Below are 19762 nucleotides of genomic sequence, written 5' to 3' on the forward strand. Positions count from 1 at the left end.
GATGAGAAGGTGAATTATGACACATGCCTTTGTTTTCGTAAATTTCATTTTACTTGTCAATATAAGTGAAAATATTACCCAACATTTATGTTGGAACTACATTCTTTTGTCAATGATGTGAGCAACTTACTTGTTTAGGTGGATAGCAAACATTTATTTACATTTGGCTTGGTGACACTGTGTTGGCAAAGAAATTTTAAAACCTCAGTTGGATTTTGTAAGAAATAGCAGGTCGTGCTTAAGTTATAGGTGTATGGAAATTTTGACATATGTTATGGTACATTTTATTACATGTGAGCTGTGTGCTACACATTCTTTACATCTGTACAATTTATTTTACATATATGTAAATATAACATTATATATATATATAAAAAATTTAACATTATATATGTATAAACATATTATTTTCCTGGACAGCTGGTTACCAGAACACCACTGTTGTACTTTTATTTCTAAACTCCTGTCTTCTTCAACTCTCCCATTCCAGCAGTTTTACCCAAGACAACTCTTTCCCAAATTGGATTTCTTCCTCCCCACTCCTCTAAACGAGCCTTGCAGCCTCTGTTTTCCTATTTGCCACTCACCCTTTCCTCTCGGCGCCGAGTACGGCTCCCTAGTTAGACTCACTCTCGGGTCGGATAGCTGCAGAAGCGCCTACCTGGATTCTGTCTCGGGGCTTGCCGCCGTCTCACACATCCCCATCCTGCAGCCTGAATGATCTTTCTAAGTTATAAAGCCATAAACCTCCATTGTTTGAACCTCAAGATCCCCCTTTGATGTCATGCCCAGGCTCTCAGCGTGGCACCCGCTTCTCCAGGTGCATTGCTCGACACGCCTGGTCTTCCTCTAGCCTGCCTGGGCTCCCCTGGTCCTTTCAGGAAAATGCCTCGGCGAGGGGCAGGGCCGGAGGCTTTCAGGTGCTCTGCCCAGACCTTCTCCAAATGCCTCCTTATTTTAAAGAAATAATATCTCTATCCAGGTACCTTTATCCCTAAGGTCAAAATGACCAAGACTTGCCCTAGCCGGTGGCTCAGTTGGTTGGAGCGTCGTTCCGGGCACCAAAGGGTTGAGGGTTCGCTTCTGGGTCAGGGAACATGCCTAAGTTTCCCTTTGATCCCTAGTCTGGGCACATAAGGGAGGCAGCCGATGGGTGTTTTTCTCCCCCCACCCGCCGCTTCCTCTCTCTCTCTTAAAAAAATATTACCAAGACTAGCAGACGCCTTCTAGGAATTTATGGCGGGCCAGTGGTACATTTCCATTTATGTCTCAGCTCCGTTTCCCTTTGTGACGCGAGCAAACGCTGGCTGGTGGCGAGTCGTAGGGAATGAGGTAAACGGCTTATCTGACAGCCACAGGTCGCACCCCCCTGCGCTCCCAGGAACCCCGAGACGAGCTGCCGGTGCCCTGGCCTGTGCCCTTTGGCTGGCGCTCCAGGCCCTGGGCAGCTGAGCAGCGGCTGCATCTTCTTCGTTCTGAGCAGTTGTCTGCGTGAGCGGAGAGGGTGGCTGGTCAGATGTGGCTGAAGGGCAGGTCGTAGTTTGGTGGCAATCAACGGGCACCTACTCCCAACTCTGCTCTACACCCACCTCTACGCCCAACTCATGATCATAGGTCAAGGAACCCTGGTCCTTGTGGCCTCAGTTTCCCTTTGTATAGCATTAAGAATTTTTAATTCTTGCGCATATAATCTATTACCTCCACCAGCTACCCTACTTCGTAACAGTATTAGGAGCAGTACTGACAAAGACCAAGACTTACTGAGGAGGTCCACTGTCTAGGTATTGTCTAAGTGTTTTGCATGTATTATCTCACTTAACTCTAATGCCGACCCCATAAGTCACTGCAATTTATTTATTTACTTAAAAAAATTTTTTTAATTGATTTTAGAGAAAGAGAAAGAGAGAAGGAAAGAGACAGAGAAACATCGATGAGAGAGAAATATTGATGGGCTGCCGCCTGCATGCTCCCTACTGGGGATTGAGCCCACAACCTGGGCATCTGTCCTAACTGGGAATTGAACTGGCAACCTCTTGGTGCATGGGACAACGCTCAGCCAGCTGAGCCATACCAGCCAAGCACTGCTACTTTTCACTGGTGTTTTTTCAGAGGATGTCACCAAGAGTAGGGAAGTTAAACACATGGGCCATATTGGCAGAGCTAGTGCTGTGGCCTTTGACTCCATTTAAACCTGCCCATTTTAAACCACTAGCCCTCTACCCCAAATTTTGGTACAAGCTCATAGACTCATCTAATAATTCTTTTCTTTTTAGGACTCCCTTCAAGTATTACTTCAAGTAAAACTTTTTCAAATACTTATGGGCCACCTACTTTGGGACAGTTATTTGGCCGCAGTTCAGTGCAAACATTCTCTGTTGAATCTCCCCGACCTCTAAGATGGGCAGGCCAGCCCCTTCCCTGTGCCATCCCAGACTCTGGGCTCTGTGCCCACCGCCTCACAGAAAGGACTTGATATGTGCTTTTGTTTAAGTGACATCATTAGAGGGGAGGCTGTGTCTTTCCTGTTCACTTGTAACCCCAGCACCTAACCCTCTGCCGCGTTCTTTGTACAAACTCAGTACACATGGGATTGAAGGAGTCCAGGGTATCTGGAGTGGAGGGAAATGAGGCAAGTGACAATGGGTGATGTTATGACAGTGCCCTCCCTGAGCCTGGGGCCTAGGTCACCTTGGGTTAAGACAACCTTTCTTGAGGAGGTCACTGCTAAACATGCGAGCAGGTGACCTGGCTGGGCTGGGTGAAGTCATTAGAACGTATTAAGGCCTCAGCACCGGAGAGTCTTAAAGCAGCCACTTGAGGCTACAGGGTGGGGCCAAAGCAGGTTTGCAGTAGTTCTTATGGCAAATAGCTCAGTAATGAGTAACAGCACCAGGGTAAATGCGGGAAACCGACTTTGGCCCCACTCTGTGTAAAGGAGAAAGGTCTCAGGAAAGGTTAGACAAAACTGGGGTGAGAAAATGCTTTAAAAGAAGCTGAAACTGGAAGAAAAATTCTGCTCTGACCTTCATGAGGCATTTCCTTTGTTGTCTGCTCACAGTAAGGTAATGATGCTGCGGCTCGTCACTGGGGATCGAAGGCGGCGTCATTCGTGGAGTTTCTGCCTAGTCCAGAGACTGGAGGCCCTGGGTGGCTGTGATGCTGCGTAATACCCACGCTTGCAAAGGCTGGCCTGGGGACAGGGAGAGGATGCTTCGGGTCAGGAATGATGCCAGGAAAGAATGTTCAGATCGGAGAAGAAAACTGCCAGCTTGGGGAGGGCAGAGAGCAATCCTGACGCTGGGAAGCGGGTGTGTGTGACGCGAAAGGACCTCTCGTGAAGTCCTGCATGTGGGAGACCTGGCGACCTGGGGGCTCTCCTGGGCTGGGGAATGAGCCGGCCCGGAGCACAGCACTCAGGCTCAGCCTTCCTCCTGGGCTAGAGCTCTGAGAAGACCGGGCTCAGTGCTGCCTGTCAGCTGTCACAGGCTAAACACCTGCCACGGCGTCTGTGTCTCAGTAATCACCGGATGGATCGGTGGACCGGTGAGTGGAAGGAGCCGCATCACCTTCGTGCTTGGAGGGCCCGCTGAGAGAGGGGATGCTAGAGGAAGCCCCCAACTGTCCGTGTATGAGGCTGCGATGCCTCGGCCATGGGGTTAAGTTCTAGAAGGCTCCACATAAACAAGGGGTCCTTTTGCATTTGGGCTGAGCAGCGCTTACGATTAGGAGACACGTCTTCAGGTTTTCCAGCCACAGGGACACCAGCGTTGGAAACCACGCCTCAGCAGGACCGTCCGATCCAGTCCACGGGCTATGGGGGGAGCACAAGTACTCTTCAGCTATATTTTTGTTTCTTTTTTCCTAAGAAAAGTTATTGGCCTCTTCCTTTCTAAAAGGAGAAGCCAATCTTCCAGCCAAAGCCTTTTCCTCGGTGGTCCAGTTCTGGGGGCTTCACCGCGGGCAGATTGTCCCGCTCTTAGCAAACCTGCGCCCCGTGAGCGGTCTATTAACATATTTCCCTCTGTCCGGCCACGTGCCCTGAGCACCTGACCGCCCAAACCCCCGGCGCCACAGCACCAACCCGCTTCCCTTGAACCCGGCGCCTCGCTCCTGCTGGTTCACTCCCCAGCAGCACTCCCCCCCCCCAGGGGCAGGTGGGTGGTTCCAGAAGGCTGCCTTAAGATTCATTACTCTTTTCCAGTGTACTTCCTTTCCTTGCCGAGGGCACTGGGCTCAGAGCTCCGGCCCTCCAGGCATTGCTGCGGGAATTGAACAAACAACTAGAGCCGTCCCGGGGGCATCCGGGGAGCATCGGTGCCCGTGGTCGGGGAGGGCATCTCCCATCTCAAAGGGCAGCAGAAGTCACAGCAGGCGAAGGGGCAGAGGTGGTTAAAGAAAAAGAAAACATCGTGCAAATCCCCAAACCCACAACACGTGATGATGGCGGTCACTGTCTTTAAATGCTTTGCGGTCCTTAGTGAACCCCACCGTTACCATACAGAGGCCGTATTTACTCAAGGACAGGTGCCCCGTGCATTCCCAGGACAGAGGCCGGCAGGGGTTTCTCTCCTGATGGGGGCTCTGCCCCGACACTGGGGATTTTCTTTTTTGTACCTTATTTGATGCTTACGATAGGCTTATCAACTCCATGGTCTCCACTTTATGGATTAAAAGAGAAATGAAAATAAATTTCAGAGACAAGAAGGGACTGGCTTATGTTTGCCTAACAAGGCAATGGCAGGACACTGATCCGAAGTGACCGTCTCGATCGGAGCTCAGGACACTTTCCTTCATATGTAACGCTTGGCCATTGTTACATTCAGAGCAACTTAGAAGGGTCTCTTGTCCCCGGGGAACAGTGAGTTGGTTCACACCGTGAAGTATGTGACCTAGCACTTCCGCAGAAAGGGTTTGAGAGTGCCGCCAAGTGTGGCCACACCCGAGAGGCCAGGGGGACCCTGCCATCTGGGACAGCACGCTGTGTGTGTAGAGGACGGTCTTGAACCCAGTAACCACTTACATGGGTGAGTAACTGTAAACGGCTGCACCTGAGGGGCGGGAGGCAATAATGGCACCAAGGCCTTTTGTCTTGTTTGGAGAGTGGTGGGGGGATGTTCGCAGAGATCCAGAAAAGGCTGTCTGAGCATTTGGACGTCAGCTGAGGCCTGGAGGGTGAGTAGGGTCCAGACGAGGAGACAGACGAGCATTTCAGCAGGAGGGACTCAGGGAGGCACCCCCCCCAGGCCCAGAGTCCTCGGGACCCAGCAGGGCGCTGGAGGAGGCCCGGCGCTGGGAGGGGCCGGGGACGCGCTCCTGCTGAGCAGCCAGGGGCGCAGGGTGAGCGGAATCCAGCCGGAAAATGCAACCTTCACGCCAACTCGGTCATAGAGCACAACCCTTAATATCTCCGTGGGGGAGGGGCCTGCGAGGGCAACAGTGCTTCCCACCCAGGAGGGTCATGGGGTGGCCGGAGGAGGAAACAACAGCACGCGGGCAAGTCTGAGAGATGGGGTGAAGTCCCTGTCGCTGCAGAGCAGTGCCTTCTGTCTCCTGCCATTTTTTGTGGATGATCCAGAGACAGATGGAGAGATAGAGAGAGGGGAGGAGAGAGATAGAGATATAGATAGATGATAGATAGATAGATAGATAGATAGATAGATAGATAGATAGATAGATAGATAGATAGAGATAGAAAGGGAGAGAGACAGTGAGAGATAGAGACAGAGATAGAGACAGTAAGAGATAGAGAGAGATAGAGTGAGAGATAGAGAGAGAGGGAAGAAGAGGAAGATAGAGAGTGCGAGATAGAGGCAGAGAGAGGCAGAGTGAGAGACAGTGAGAGACAGAGAGAGAGAGGACTGGGAGGCTTCTTCATCCCTTCTCTGTTCTTCTGAGGGTGGAGCCCCGAAACATGGCCTTGGGTATCACCCACCCTCTGCTCTGAAGCCTGCTCATTCCCACCCCGATTCCTTCTTTCATGCTGAAACTGTTCATCGAGCTGCGACATAAAGAGTTATGCTGGACCATAAGGTCACCATCATAACTGTGTTGGGTACATTTTCTTGAAGTGAGCTGGCGTGTGAAAGAGGGCGGAGCTGAGAGGTCGTGGCCAGGGCGTCCGGGTACGAGCTCCCCCGGTGGCTCACGGCCCAGCATTGCTTAGACCACGGCCGCTGTGCTGGGTTAAGCACTGGGAACAGAGGAGCAGATGGACCAAATCCTTGCTCTCAGGAGTTTCACTCTTTGGTTTGGGAGGCAGGTACGTGTTTCATTGACCACCATCCAGGGTGGAAGATGCAAATACACAGACAGTGTCATCAGGATGCTGTGACCTGGGTGTGAGTGGCGATGGAGGGAATATGGGAACGCAGGGAATGCTGAGACGCCTTTCTGTCAGAGGAAATGGTATGGTTTATAATAAAATGACATAAGGTAATGAGGTTGGACATAGGGAGTGAATCAGGGGCTGCAGAACAGACTGAAAAGTTGGGTTGGAGACAGTTCCCCAGAGTCAGTGCCTCCATCCTTGCTCAAGCAGTGGCCTGTGGGAAACTAGATACTAACGTGAACTGAATGGGCAGATACTGAGAGGGACTCTCGTCATCAGTATTTTCTTGTAAACATTACCTAACTTGTCAGCACTTTCCACTTGATACCCAACTGCAGACACATATCTGTTGGATGTTGTATTTTCAGACAAGCTTTGGGGGCGAAGACTGGCTTGCGAGACTGACTCAGAAGGAGAAAAGAAAAGAGTCACCAAAAACAAACTTTTCTTGGTATCGGGAAAAATTTCTAGCTTATCAAAATGCTCCTATGTGATGAAAAAAGTTTTAGTATGATCAGTTTGAAAGGATTTCCTTCAAAACGATTTTCTAACATTAAGTGAGAGCTGGGCTTCATTCATCTAGGCCATTCGCTTCGCTTGGACTCCTGTTTCCTTACATTTTGATGTAAGTAATACATTATTTTTCTCTTACCTCGATGTGATATGCAGGGGTCGTTAAAGGAAAGGACACCTGTCGTGGTTCTGCGCTTCTCTCCCCTTCTCGGAGGCCGCGCAGAGGTGGCCGTCGTCTGCGCCTGCAGCTCTGCTTCAGCAAGTGTGCAGCCGGAGCTCCAGCGTCAGGACATGTTGTACGTAATGGTCAAAGCACAAGATTGCTGCTGGAACCCAGGATCATCATTTTTTCGTTGCTTCAGACCGTGACACAAAATGATCCCACTGGATTCTCAGTCCTGGGATTATCTTGCTGGCAAGTCAGGCCCGAGTGCGGAACTCTCCCCGCGCGGACAGAGCCCGAGGGCTGACGGTGGCACATCTGTGCCCAGGGTGCTTCCCTCGCTCGCACCTTCCCAGAGTTTCCCGAAAGCGGGGTGCCCGAGCAGCTCCCCGGCAGGAGGGCCCCTTCCCAAAGTGCCGTTCCTGAGACCCTGAGAGGCGGGACCCCGAACGCTCGTGTGTCTCTCCCACCGCTTCTGCGACTGGCCCTCCGTCCTCCCGGGCAGGCTGAGGGGGTGCCTGTTGCCAGTGCCTTGGCTCGTCCTTCGCCACCGGCAGAGGGAAACTGGACAACACAGAGAGACACAGAGACATTCCTAAGACGGGGAGGAAGGAGTTCGCACGCCAAGCACGGCAATTAGAGTCAGCTGGCTTTTCAAAGCAGGATAAAGGGACAAGATGATATTTTTGACGGAATGGAAAAATTATACATACAGGGAAAATATATTATAAAAATGAAAGCAAAGTAAAAACTACTTTCACATAAACGAAAACCTCGCTGGTGGTCTTTCTTTCACTTTCTTTCTTAGCAGGCATATACTGAAGGGAATTGTAAGGGATGCATTTGGGGAGGCGTTTCAGGTGTGGTGCTGGATTTGCAAAAAGGAGTGAAGAGCAAAGAATTTTGTACAAATGTGACTAAAGCTCGGTGAGCAGTGTGCCGCGCCGCTGTGAGTTTGGCACATGACCCTGGGTACCGGTGGGGGTGCCAAGCGCAGGAGTGTCTTGAAGGGGCTGGTGTTGCTCTGTGACCACACCTGACCCGGGTGAGGGGAGGAAGAGCCTGGGCTGCGGGGCCTCCGCTGAGCCCCGAACGTCCCGCCGGGTCACACGTCCTTGCCTGCCCGCCTGCCCTTCCCAGCCCCACGTCCCCACTTCCCTCCTGGGGTTTCCTGAAATCACAGCCCAGACAAACGACTTTGTACCCGCATCTTTGTGCAGCATTTGCTTCTGGGGAAACAAACTGAAGTCTCACAGATCAACTCTAGAAACATTGGTGCTACTGGGAGACTAATGGGCCAGCCACAGGCTCTCTGAGTCTCTGACTCGAGGGAAGATGCTGAAGCCCTAAGGCTGCTGCTAATTTTCTGGAAACCCTCCAGCACAGTCCGGGTTAGAATTCTAGCCGCAGGCTTTAGAACCCAAATTTTCTCGATATTCTTGTATTTCAACAGTAGCCTGTTGTCCCAAAGGTTTATTTACAGTGCCTGGGTAAGTGGAGGTGACAATTTAAGTTACTCGTGGGTACTAGTATCCCATTGCCCAGTGACATGAGCTCTTTATTTCATATTTAACCGAGACAGAGAACCTATCATGGACTTCCATATATGAAAGTATGCTCCATAGAACAATTTCTGGACTAAAAATTTTGACTCAGACATACTGGTAAAGAGAAAGCACTTGAGGTATTTCAAAAGGAAATAATTTAAATAGAGAAAAAGAGGCTTATAAAGACTTAAAAGGGCTTGTTAGTGACTAAGAGCAGCTCTTCAGCGTGCAGGAGTCGCAAACAGCAGAACTCGTAGGACACCGCTGTCAACGTCCTCAGTGGCACGGCGCCCACTGAGGGGGCACCTGTAAGAAGTTGCCTGACAACCATTTTCACAACTTCTCGTCTTGACAAAAACCATGTACCTGCCCTCCCGGTAGCAAGATCCTAACCTGCCAGCGCCACATGGTTCCTGCCCCGCCTACGCTGTCCGAGGCCTCAGTGAGACCCTCCCAGTGGTGACATTTAAATTGCAGCCTTGCTGACAAATGAGCCAGAAACTCAGTGTGAGGCCTCTGAGAGGGTTAGGGGTGAGAGGAGGAGCCACAGATCGCCCATGACAACCTGTGGTATAAAGTGGTAACACTGGTGAGATTAAAATAAACAAACTGGAATTAAATAACACGGTTAATGCAGCCTTGAAGGAGCAGAGACGAAAAAGTGTACTTAAGTTCGTGTGCTTTGGGGAGGGTGCAATTGTACCAAATGAGCTATTCCTGCTGTGATGTCACAGGCAGCTCTAAAATGCTCAAAATAGAGTCTGACTTAAACACTACTGGAGGGAAAACATGAACACAAAGCAGAAGAGCAAAAAGAATCGGGGACCCATAGGACAAAGAGGAAGGACAAAAGAAGTCGACAAGCTAAAATTGAAATATATAGGTAATTGTTTTAAATCTGAGGGTTAAGCGCTCCATTCAAAACCGCAGAAGCTGCCAAGTTATAGAGCACGAGAGCAACCCCCACAAAAGCAGAATTCAACTACCTGTGTTTTAGAAAAGAAATCTAAGCTATGAAGACACATGAAGACTACAAACGAAGTGATAGAAAAATATATTTCATGCAAATGCTACCCTGCACAATGAAAGTGGCTTTATACTGTGCTCGGTAGCTCGGATTCACTTCTCTATTGAACAAAGAAGTGCAGGAAAAATACTCCTGGACAGATAGTTGATGGGATCGTTGCTGTTTTTGTTGTTATTGTTCTTTTTATTATTTATTTTGTTTCCCTGCTTTCCAGAAGGCCACATTTGCATAACAGTTTAGACTCCTGTTCCTCCAAGACAGGGCGATTTCAGGGCAGCGGGGATTCCACACCCCTGATACAGAGACGCCGAGAACATCTTAGAAACTGTGATCTCCGCAGCTTCACGGGGCCACGACAGAACTGCGGCGGCAGCTCTCGCCTCCTCTGCAACGGGAGCGCCTTCGGCTGGAAATCCCTGGAGCCGGCACAAAATGATCGCTTTCACAGCGGCCTCCTTCCTGCCCACGGCACAGGCGAACACGTCAGGGGAATTAAAGAGGGGCATCTGTGTCTAGAGGTCCTTTGAATGAATCATCAGAGAGAGCCACTGCCTGATGACGTACCCTGTAGGACTTTGTTTCTATTCATGAAGGTCAAGTTAACACCCAGAACGCTTGCCCTGTCTGTGGTATGAAGAGAAAACGAGACTTTTTGTTCCGTCTTTGTCCTGGCAGATCTGAAAGCAATCTGAGCATTGGGATCTGAATATTAGATGTCATGCTATGAAGGATAATTACAAAAGCTGGATGCATTCAGCAAACACTGACTCGCTCCTTGCAGGAGGAATGCTGGGCACTGGGACACAAAGGTGAATACATGTCTGCTGTGGACCTCGGGGGCTCTACTCTGTCCATGGACATCTGCACGGCTCCGTTCTTCACCTCCTTCAGACAGAGGCCTTTGCAGTCCACCCAAGTGCCACCTTCTGTGGCCACCCCTGTAACACACTCTCCCCGACACTCTGCACTCCCAGTGCGGTTTACCTTGCTTCCTTTCCCCAGAGCACTTTGCACCTTCTACATGTTATGTACCCATTAATTTAATGGCTATCTTATATTAGCATATAAATCCTATAGAAGCAAGGACTTTGCATACTTAACTAGTGTTTCTCTTGTGCCTAAATTATTCCCTAAACACAGTGGGTCATTGAATGATGCAGAAATTTAAAAACATGACCACAACACAAAGGGATAAATGACATTTAATTGAATTGGGGTGGTGAACACACAACACAATATAAGACAGTGTATTATAGAATTGCACAACTGAAACCTATATAATTTTACTGCCAATGCCACCGCAATCAATTCAATGAAAAAATTAAAATTATCAAAAAAAAAAAAAAGGAATGTTGCCACAGGTAATTGAAATGCTGATGACTGACATCAAACACAGGCTTCGGGAGAAGAGAAAGGAAGCCGGTCAGAGACGCAGTTCGGTGGGATGGCAGTGCCCCCGAGGAGAGCTCAGCGCCCCTGAGGCAGGGCCAGGCTGTGATCACGCTGATAGAACCCCTACTGTGGTTTGCGTGAGGGCATCCATATTTTTTACTTGCAGCTTTTGTGCTAACTTTGTTATTTCCCTGGGATAAAATGAACAAAACCTGAGTGAAAGGGTATGCGAGTTGGTCCTTCAGTTATCAGGCAACAAACATGCCTTAAGCAGCTATTGCTTTACAGTCCTGAGCTCCAAGCAGAAATGCTAAGAGTAACAAGGTTCTGTTTTTCCTGCACTGAGGTCTCTGATGGCCCAGAGCCTGGTTGCAGCTGTCTGGCCTCCGTTTCCTTACAGCATGTGACTTCGTTTTTGCGAAATCAACAGGAGCAGGGGGCAGATCCATTAGGAGGACTCAGCGCTCGGTGCCCCGCTCCACATCCCCTGCTCCCTCCTGACAGGCTCTCCCGCTCTCCAGGGGCTCACTCCTCCTACCTGCAGCCCTGGGCACTTGAGCCAAGCTCCAGGACAAGTCCCTTTGTTATAATAAACACTGCATCCCTTGTGTTACAAACTTGGGCCGAATAGATAAGAAAAGAGATTTTTTTGAAGGCCTATGGCTAATTCTTTTTTTTGTAATTCTCACCCAAGGATAATTTTTCCACTGCTTTTTTTCAGAGAGAGTGGAAGGGGGAGAGAGAGAGACAAAGAGAGAGAGAGAAATATCGATGTGAGAGAGACACACCAATTGATTGCCTCCTGCACTAGCCCCAGCCAGGGCCAGGGTTTGGGTCTGCAACTGAGGTACGTGCCCTTGGTTGGAATTGAACCCAGGACCCTTCAGTCTTGGGGCCAGCTCTAATCACTGAGCAGAAACAGCCAGGGCTGTGGTTAATTCTTGCTTTTCTAGGAGAACATTGCTTCTCCCACTAGGTATGAGTAGCAATGTTTCCCTATTTGCAACTGGCAGCAAAAATATGATGCAGGTGACCTTATAATTTATCACTTGTCAAATTGGGATGCTACTAGAAAGAAAGGGGGAGCTATTAATGATTATCTTGGGTAAAAAGTACAAATTGGTCATTTCCAGAAAACTAGGTTGTTTGGTCACCTTATTAAGATACTAGGAACCAGGCTTAGGTGAAAACTAATGTTCAAGAGAGAAAACGAAAAACAAAGAAATGAGCCGGGGCAGTGGCTGATGGAGGTGGACTTCCCATCGGGAGCGCTTCAGAGGCTTCCTGGGGGGCTTCCTGGAGTCAAGCTCTCTGTGGCTGAGTTGAAGCCTCTTAGGTCACATGTTCAGCAGCATTTTCTTTGTTTGTTTTAGTCCCGTGGTGGGGAGAACTCTTCTGGAATTAGAGACGGAACTGGAGCTCCGCCAGGGAAGCAGTAAATGCACGAATGTATAATTCAGGCTTAGGTCAGAGGTAAGCCCGGGAAGGATCAGGGCCTGGTTGGGAACAGGGTTTGACTGGGAGGCCCGTGCGGTTTCCGCCCCAGCAGCACCTTTGAGATGCCCCCTCTCAGCTCCTCCCCTCTCACGGGGTGGCAAGGTCCTTCGTCAAAGGCCTGGGTAATTTATTTCTACTCCTGCTGAGACATCATCTAGCGGAGGGGCTTTGACAAGCTATGTCCTCCTGTGCCCGAATTCCTCGGGACAGTAGCCATCACTCCCTTTCCCCTCCCTTCCTACCTCTCAGCAAGGGAGGCACCAGGCTTATACCTTCCAAATAATTTACTTTAATCCGTTAAATCTATTTCACATTTGTAACACACACACACATACACATGAAACCTCTTTAAATGGGAGGTTTTCCAAATAACTGTCAAGCTCACCATTATCTCTCCTAGCCCCTGTGTGTTGGGCCTGGCCTTTGACCCCCAGAGTGCTTTCATAAGGACCGTTTTTGTTAACTGTCGGGATCATCAAACCCACCTCCCTTTGGGGCATGGAAGGAGGGTGGAAGGAGCGGTTGGGATTTGGGGTTGTGTGACTGTAACATGACTGATGGTTTTGCCCATGCCTGGGGAGTTCAGAGAGAGAGCGAGCTATGTAGCCGGGTGAGAGGCTAAGTCGCATGGGACCAAGTAGTGTTCATGCCAGTTACCAAGACCAAGGGACCAGGAGCAAAGCATAGTCTCTAAAGTCAAAGTAGCAAATAATAAGGGAATGTGTTTTGTTTCAGTAAAAAATAAGCCCAGAGCTCTTTCCAAAGAAGTGTCATGTGATAGTGTGAATACTTATGCCAAATACTGCCTGAATGCTGTTGAAACAGGGACAGGCCAGAGGCCCGGGAAAGGAAGAATCATAGACATTCTCGTAAGAGAAGAGCAGGGACTATCAAGGGCGTTCGTGAGGTAGCAGGAGTCTCAGGGAGGGAGCAGCCTGCCCGAGGTCCTGCAGCCAGTATGCCGAGCTATCAGATCCACTCCCGCCTTTCACAGATGCCAGCCCTGTGTCTACCCAGGTGTCCACCCATAAAATCTGTTCACAACGGAGCCAGATTCATCTCCCAGTGAGAAAGGAGAAATCAGCAATGTCTCTCTGGAGTAATGAGCATGAACAATTAGAATATTATCCAAGCTGGTCATAAAAATAGCTGTTGAGACATTACGAGGCAGGAATGTTGTCATTGAAGCAGACGACCAAGCGGTGGCTCATAAACACCTCCGATCACTCAGAACCACAGGCCTCTGGGACCTGGCTCTAAAATGAGTTGCAGTGTTTTGCCTCTGAAACTGTGTCCTGGAAGGAGAGTTACTGAGGACGTTCTCAGCCATTAAATCCACCAACTATTGGAAGTGATTACTCCCCCCATAGAAATAGCCTCTCCACCCAGAGAGCGAACATTCTCTGAATAAGCGAGCATGGGACAGTCCGTTTTGCAAGCGGCCTATGCTGCATCGCTCCCGCACGCTCCCGCAGCCCTGTGTCATGCCTGCCGTGTTTGTCCCAACTGGCGCACTGCAGTGTTCTCTAATGTCATCCACAAGGTGGCTGCTGCTAGAAATCGCAAGGGGCGATGCTGACATGGCCGTTTATTTCTACCAGGACTCCCGTGAACATAGGAGCAGCTTCTATCGCTTCCTCTCTCTTCAGCTAGGGCAGTTTCTCAGATCAGAGTGTCGTAAAAGTGGAATAATTGTACGGGGGGAGAAGGGAGTGAGAGGCAAAATCTCCTTCTCTCAGATGGTTAAGGCGCTTCATTGACGTCCTTTGCTCTTGTGGTCCCTCGGTGCCAGGGCAGCACATACGTGATCGCTCACCGTGTGATTGCTCAGCCTCTGCTCACCGTGACCCCCTCACATAATTTTCTGATACTCTTCACCCCGAGAATTATCCTTGCCCAGTGACCGAGCCGGACCACCAGGGTCTGGGGCCTGGCATCCGGCTTGCTTGTCACTTCCATGCTCTCAGGGACCTGTGGCGAGGACACAGGGCATCCTGCGACATCAGGGCCATTGCATTTTATAGTCATCCTCTCTCTGACCCTCTGACCTTGGATCCATCCATAGCAATAGGCTTCTGGATGTGTTTCTACAAAGCTCTCAAGTTTTCCACTGGAGCTGTAGCTCCCATAAACCAACTCACTCCTGCTGTTCACATGGGGTAGTTTTCTGGGTTTTTGTTTCATTAACATACGCTCTGCCATAGGGTACTGCCCCCAGACTTGACAGGAGTAGTATTTCAGGTAGAGACTGCTACCCTGGATCATCTCTTTTACTGCTGTGATCATATGGGCTCTCCTTAGATTTTAATAAAAGGGTGTTCACATAATTATTTTGACACTCCAGTCAACATAAAACCATTTTCCTAAGTGGAAAGTACAAGTAAAATAAAGTAACATTGTAACTGATGAAAATAGTTATTCATTGCTCCTCATATGTGGCCAGGATGAATAATAAATATCTCTTAATGTACTACAAAAAATTTAAATAAAAATGCATCTAAAGTACAGATCATTATCCCAATACTTACATTCATCCTTAATATCGACATGGTTAAAATTATAGTACAATTGCATAACTATGCTACAGTCTTAGCATAAGGCATGACTCTGATCCATGCTGTGTCTACCCTCCAATTAAACACAAACATTTATGTACAAAAACAGTCGTTCACCATGTGAGAAAACTCAGACCACAGGCTTGCTTCTGCCATGCTCTCTCTGTTTGGAAACCGAATGTCAGCATAAACTTGCAAAATTCCAGGACTTTTTCTTTCCGTAATAGTTTATTTCCCTAAACCATTACCTGGCTGAACCTGTTTTCTTTCCAGACTCATCAGCTTGTGTTGCGGGTTTTCCCAGGACGCCTTCGCCCAGCGGTCCCCTCGAAGCATGTGGTATGAACTGTCACCTTCCTGTTATAAGGGGAGTTAAGCCGGTAACACAGACCAGGTCAGTTGTTTGCTTTTTTAATCCGTGTGCGCAAAGTGCCCCAGACAGCGCTGAACTGAACGGCTTAGGGAACGGGCGTGAAAGGGGGGAGGAAGGCTTGCTCCGTGGTCCTTTGCCTGCCTCCGGCTCTTCGCACACCTTGGTGACTTATTTCTCCTGACGCTTGCTCTACTGCCAGCAGTATTCCCAGGTAAGTACACTGACCTGTTTTTTGCACTACTCTACCTTAGACCCAACAAGGAATCTATTTTATCTTGTCTCCAATTGCTGACCCCTTGCCTGAGGTAGGACTTTCTCTTCTATTCTCTTCCCTGATCGTTGCACCAAGGATTCTCCCATTGTGTTTTCCTCTGCGGATACTGTTCAGATATTTATTGAATCTGTAGTTTGCCACTCATGACCAGTCCTGCCCTCATTCAGATACCCAGTTTCACCCTTGGGGACCTGGAACTTAGTATAATACCCCAGCTTCATCTTGCCCTGGAAGGCAATTCAGAAGGGGAATTTATCACCAGGTACATTCCCCTTTCATTTGTAATAGTTAATAAAAAATTCAGAGACTTGGGTTATTGGTTCTCATCTGAGATATGGAATTTCAAAATCCCAAGATAGTGCAGGTTATGATCACATCACTTTTAATAGTTGTACAATATTACGTGTTTTAATTATCTCCATTGTTGGCTTTTTAAGCTTGTGCTAGTTCTAAATAAAAACCCCTTTATACATGAAACCATAAAAATTGTGAATATGTGACAAGCTTCCCTCAAATTTAGGATTATCCTTTTAGGATATATTAGTACAAGTGTGTTTACTAGGGCCAGAGCCCTATACTTTTAAAAGGCTCTGTAGACACATTGCCACATTTATTGCATCTTCATTTACTATCATAATAAAGTCGGAGCTGGCTGGTTCCAGGCAATGTATCACTGCATCGGACATTGCTATTTCCCTTTAAAATTCAGCCCTTGGTGTTACAGCATGGGAGTAACAAAAGGTCTCTCTTTAGTGTGTGCTTGTTGGAGGAGAAAACTTATATGCGCCATTTATTTATATAATATATATTAGTTTCACCCTTGGGGACCTGGAACTTAGTATAATACCCCAGCTTCATAGCTATAGTTCTACCTACTGAAGAGATGGGGCAACAAAGCAAGCATGAGTCTGGTCTCATTGAGCCTCTATTCTGATGTAATATATTCTATTTAAAAAAATAAGAAGCATATTGGCATCTCAGCTGAGTTTTAAAGAACGGCAACTCCCCCCCCTTAAGTTAATCAAACCCCAAACATACAGATAGAGATCCATCAAAACAGAGACTCTTTGTGTTTTACTCTGTGTTTAAACCAGTTGGCCCAAAAGCTTGGACAATTGATGGCTGTCATTTTAATGGCTCTCCGAAGCCAGCTCCTGTTCCTGCTTCATTCTTTCTCTTGCTCCAGGCAAGGGCGGCGGAGCTGAGCAGACAGGTGGCTCCTCTGCCGAGCCCCCGGGAGGGAAGCGGTGCAGCTGCTGGCATATTTCTTGTGCCAGCTGAGTCACCCTGGGAAGCTAAACTTACCCCAATGAGACAATGTGATTAATGTGACAATTCTTCTTCCTGCAATGCAATGTGTCATCTTAGGAAACTCTTTTTTTTTTTTTTCCAACTCTTTAATTCCACCTCTAGTTTCCCAGGCCAAATTCAAGAGAAGAGAAAGTATCAGGGGGCAGGAAACACCATGCAGATCGACCTAAAATAGTCTGGTTCTGCACCCTCAGCTTCATTCCAACCGTCACTATGCCGACTGACCAATGGGATCACATCAGCTTAAATATAATAAAATAAAAAGTATCAAGTCCCTACCACCTATGCCTTGGTCAGACAATGGCTTGAAAGATTCGTTATTTTATTTAATCCATAAGAACCCAGTAAATCAGGCACCTCTATATTGGGCATAAGAGACACATATTTGGTCACTCAGATTGTTGCCAGTAGAAACTGGGTCCTTTCAAGGAGGTGGGAGAAAGGCATTTCTGGGGACCCACCGTGGGAGGATGAGGTTTAGTGGTAAGATTTACTGGGGTTGAAATAAATGGCTGCCCCAGGTCCCCGGTGTCTCATCTCCATGTGTCCTGCTGTGAAAACTCCAGCCTCGTCTTCATCTAGCCCAGAACAGAGCCAGGGCCCAGAAGCCTGTGCCACCGGGTTAGCCCATATTAGAGCTCAGTCCAGCTCAGCCCGGCCCCCCGGTAGCTCAGTCCTTGGTGTCGCATTGCTCTGCCAGGCTGGCGCTGGGAGCCTGCGCTTGGAGCCCACGCGGCTGCGGCCACAGGCAGCTGCTAGGGCCCCGTGGCTGCTGCAGAGAGAGGACACTTGTGACCAAGCAAGCAGGAGAGAGTCCGCCTTTGCTGGCCGATTAAAGTACCTCGGGCTCGGGAAGGGCCAGGCACTCTTTCAAACTAACCAGTGAGTGTCCCACTCCCCCAACCAGTCTATTTCCTAGAAATTTCAGGGTCCTGTGCTCCTTACCCAGCCCACCCTTTCCCGGCTGGCCCGACAGGCCTCTAGGTTGCCATCTTAGCCCTCACTGCACCTGGGCTCCCCTCCCCCTATGCCACCTTGGCTTCTACTGGGCATGTGCCCATCAGAGAAATTTCCCCTTTATTGTATATTCCTTTAAAAGTGGTTTATGCACTTAGCTTGATTGCTCAGCAGACTTCGAACTCCCTGGGAACCAAGATTTGGACCCAGTCACCCTGTGTCCCTGTCACCCAGGATGGAGCCTCCTGCAGCATCAGCCCTTGGTAAATGTCTAAAGTGGATGCAGAGATGGGAAAACATAATCCACACGGTGTGACCAAGTTACAGGGAAAATTACGTCTTAAAAATTATGATATAAATGGCTCTGCAGGTTGATTGCTTCCACTTGGCAGAAGGCTGGAACAATGTAAAGGGTGTATTTGACTTTTATATGTAGACCAATCCAATAATGCAAAGTATTGCCCATCTGCATGGACTCAAGGTCACATTGCTTTTTCAACCTCAGGACGGAGTGACCCCTGCAAGTTAACTTTGGAGAACATAAAACTGATATCAACTCAAGAAACAAAATAGGTCTCACAAAATGCACATCTTCAATTTCATAGAAAAATATTGATTTTTTTTTTTTTTTACATTGCTAGACCACAGAAATTCTGAAAGTGGAATGGAATCTGAGTAAGCCCCATTCGCCTTACTGACACCAAAAGAAAAACAGCAGAAAAGCTGACTATTTCATAGGAGCTTGAAAAAACAAGCCCAGTCCGCGTTGGTTTTCCATCTTCTTATATTTGGAAAACATGCATGTATCACATTTTTCAGAGGAGGCAAATTGGACAATCTTATTTCAAAGTTTCTTGGATTTGAATTCTCAGGAGTATTAAATAAGCCTGAACTCCTCCGGTACTGGAACCCTCTCGCCCTGATTCTGGTGACACCCCGTTTGCTGGGTGTTGCACGCCCGCTCTCTCCAGCGAGCCTTGAATGTCTCCAGTTTCGTCTCGGGCCTGGCATTTCTCGCCCTCTCCTTTCTTTAGAGCTGATCACATTCTGAGTCACAGAGGCACTTCCCATCCTTCCCCTGATGACTCTTCAACTTATAAATATAAGGTCACTGTGCTTGTATGTAAATTCCAGCCACACACTATTTTATTTGTTCTTTCTCCATTTTTTTGTTGTTGCTTTATTTTTAAGCTAATGGCAAAACCATACGCTAGCTGATTGCATTAAACTCTTGAAATTTTGGTGTGTGCTTTGTTTGTTGGTTTTATTGGACCCTCCTCTGTCTCCTGGTCATGCTCAATTAGTGCCCAATTAATCGATCATACCCAATTAATCTCTAAGTTTTGGGGAGGCTACCTCTGTAACTTATCTCAGTGGGTGACTATTTTTAGCCCAACCTTGTCATCGTAGTCCAGGAGTCAGCTTCCTCATCAGGAACTTTCTCCATTAATCCATTATTCTTACCGCTGGAAGGTAATTAGTTTCAACACATTTCATTATGCTCTTCAGTTGCTTAAAAGAATCTAACGCCTAGAATATAAATTAAGGCCTTGCTTGGTCTGACACTGACCTGCTTACCAATCTTACCGTGTGCTTCTTTCTCACTATTTTGCTACAACCATTCTTGCCTAAACTTCTGTATTACAGTCTCTATTTTTACCCACTTTAGAGTCCTTTGTACTTGGACTGCCTGTCCTTGAAAAAGTCGCCCTGCCCTCCCTCCTCCCTGTCATGGTCCTGTTTATAAAAGCTGACATGCGGGAACTCCAGCTCTGGCCCTGATGGAGTGATACATGTCTTATATCTTATATTCCCATAAACTTCC

Source organism: Miniopterus natalensis, chromosome 16 (assembly GCF_054644295.1).
Source record: "Miniopterus natalensis isolate mMinNat1 chromosome 16, mMinNat1.hap1, whole genome shotgun sequence".
Taxonomy (NCBI): Eukaryota; Metazoa; Chordata; class Mammalia; order Chiroptera; family Miniopteridae; genus Miniopterus; species Miniopterus natalensis.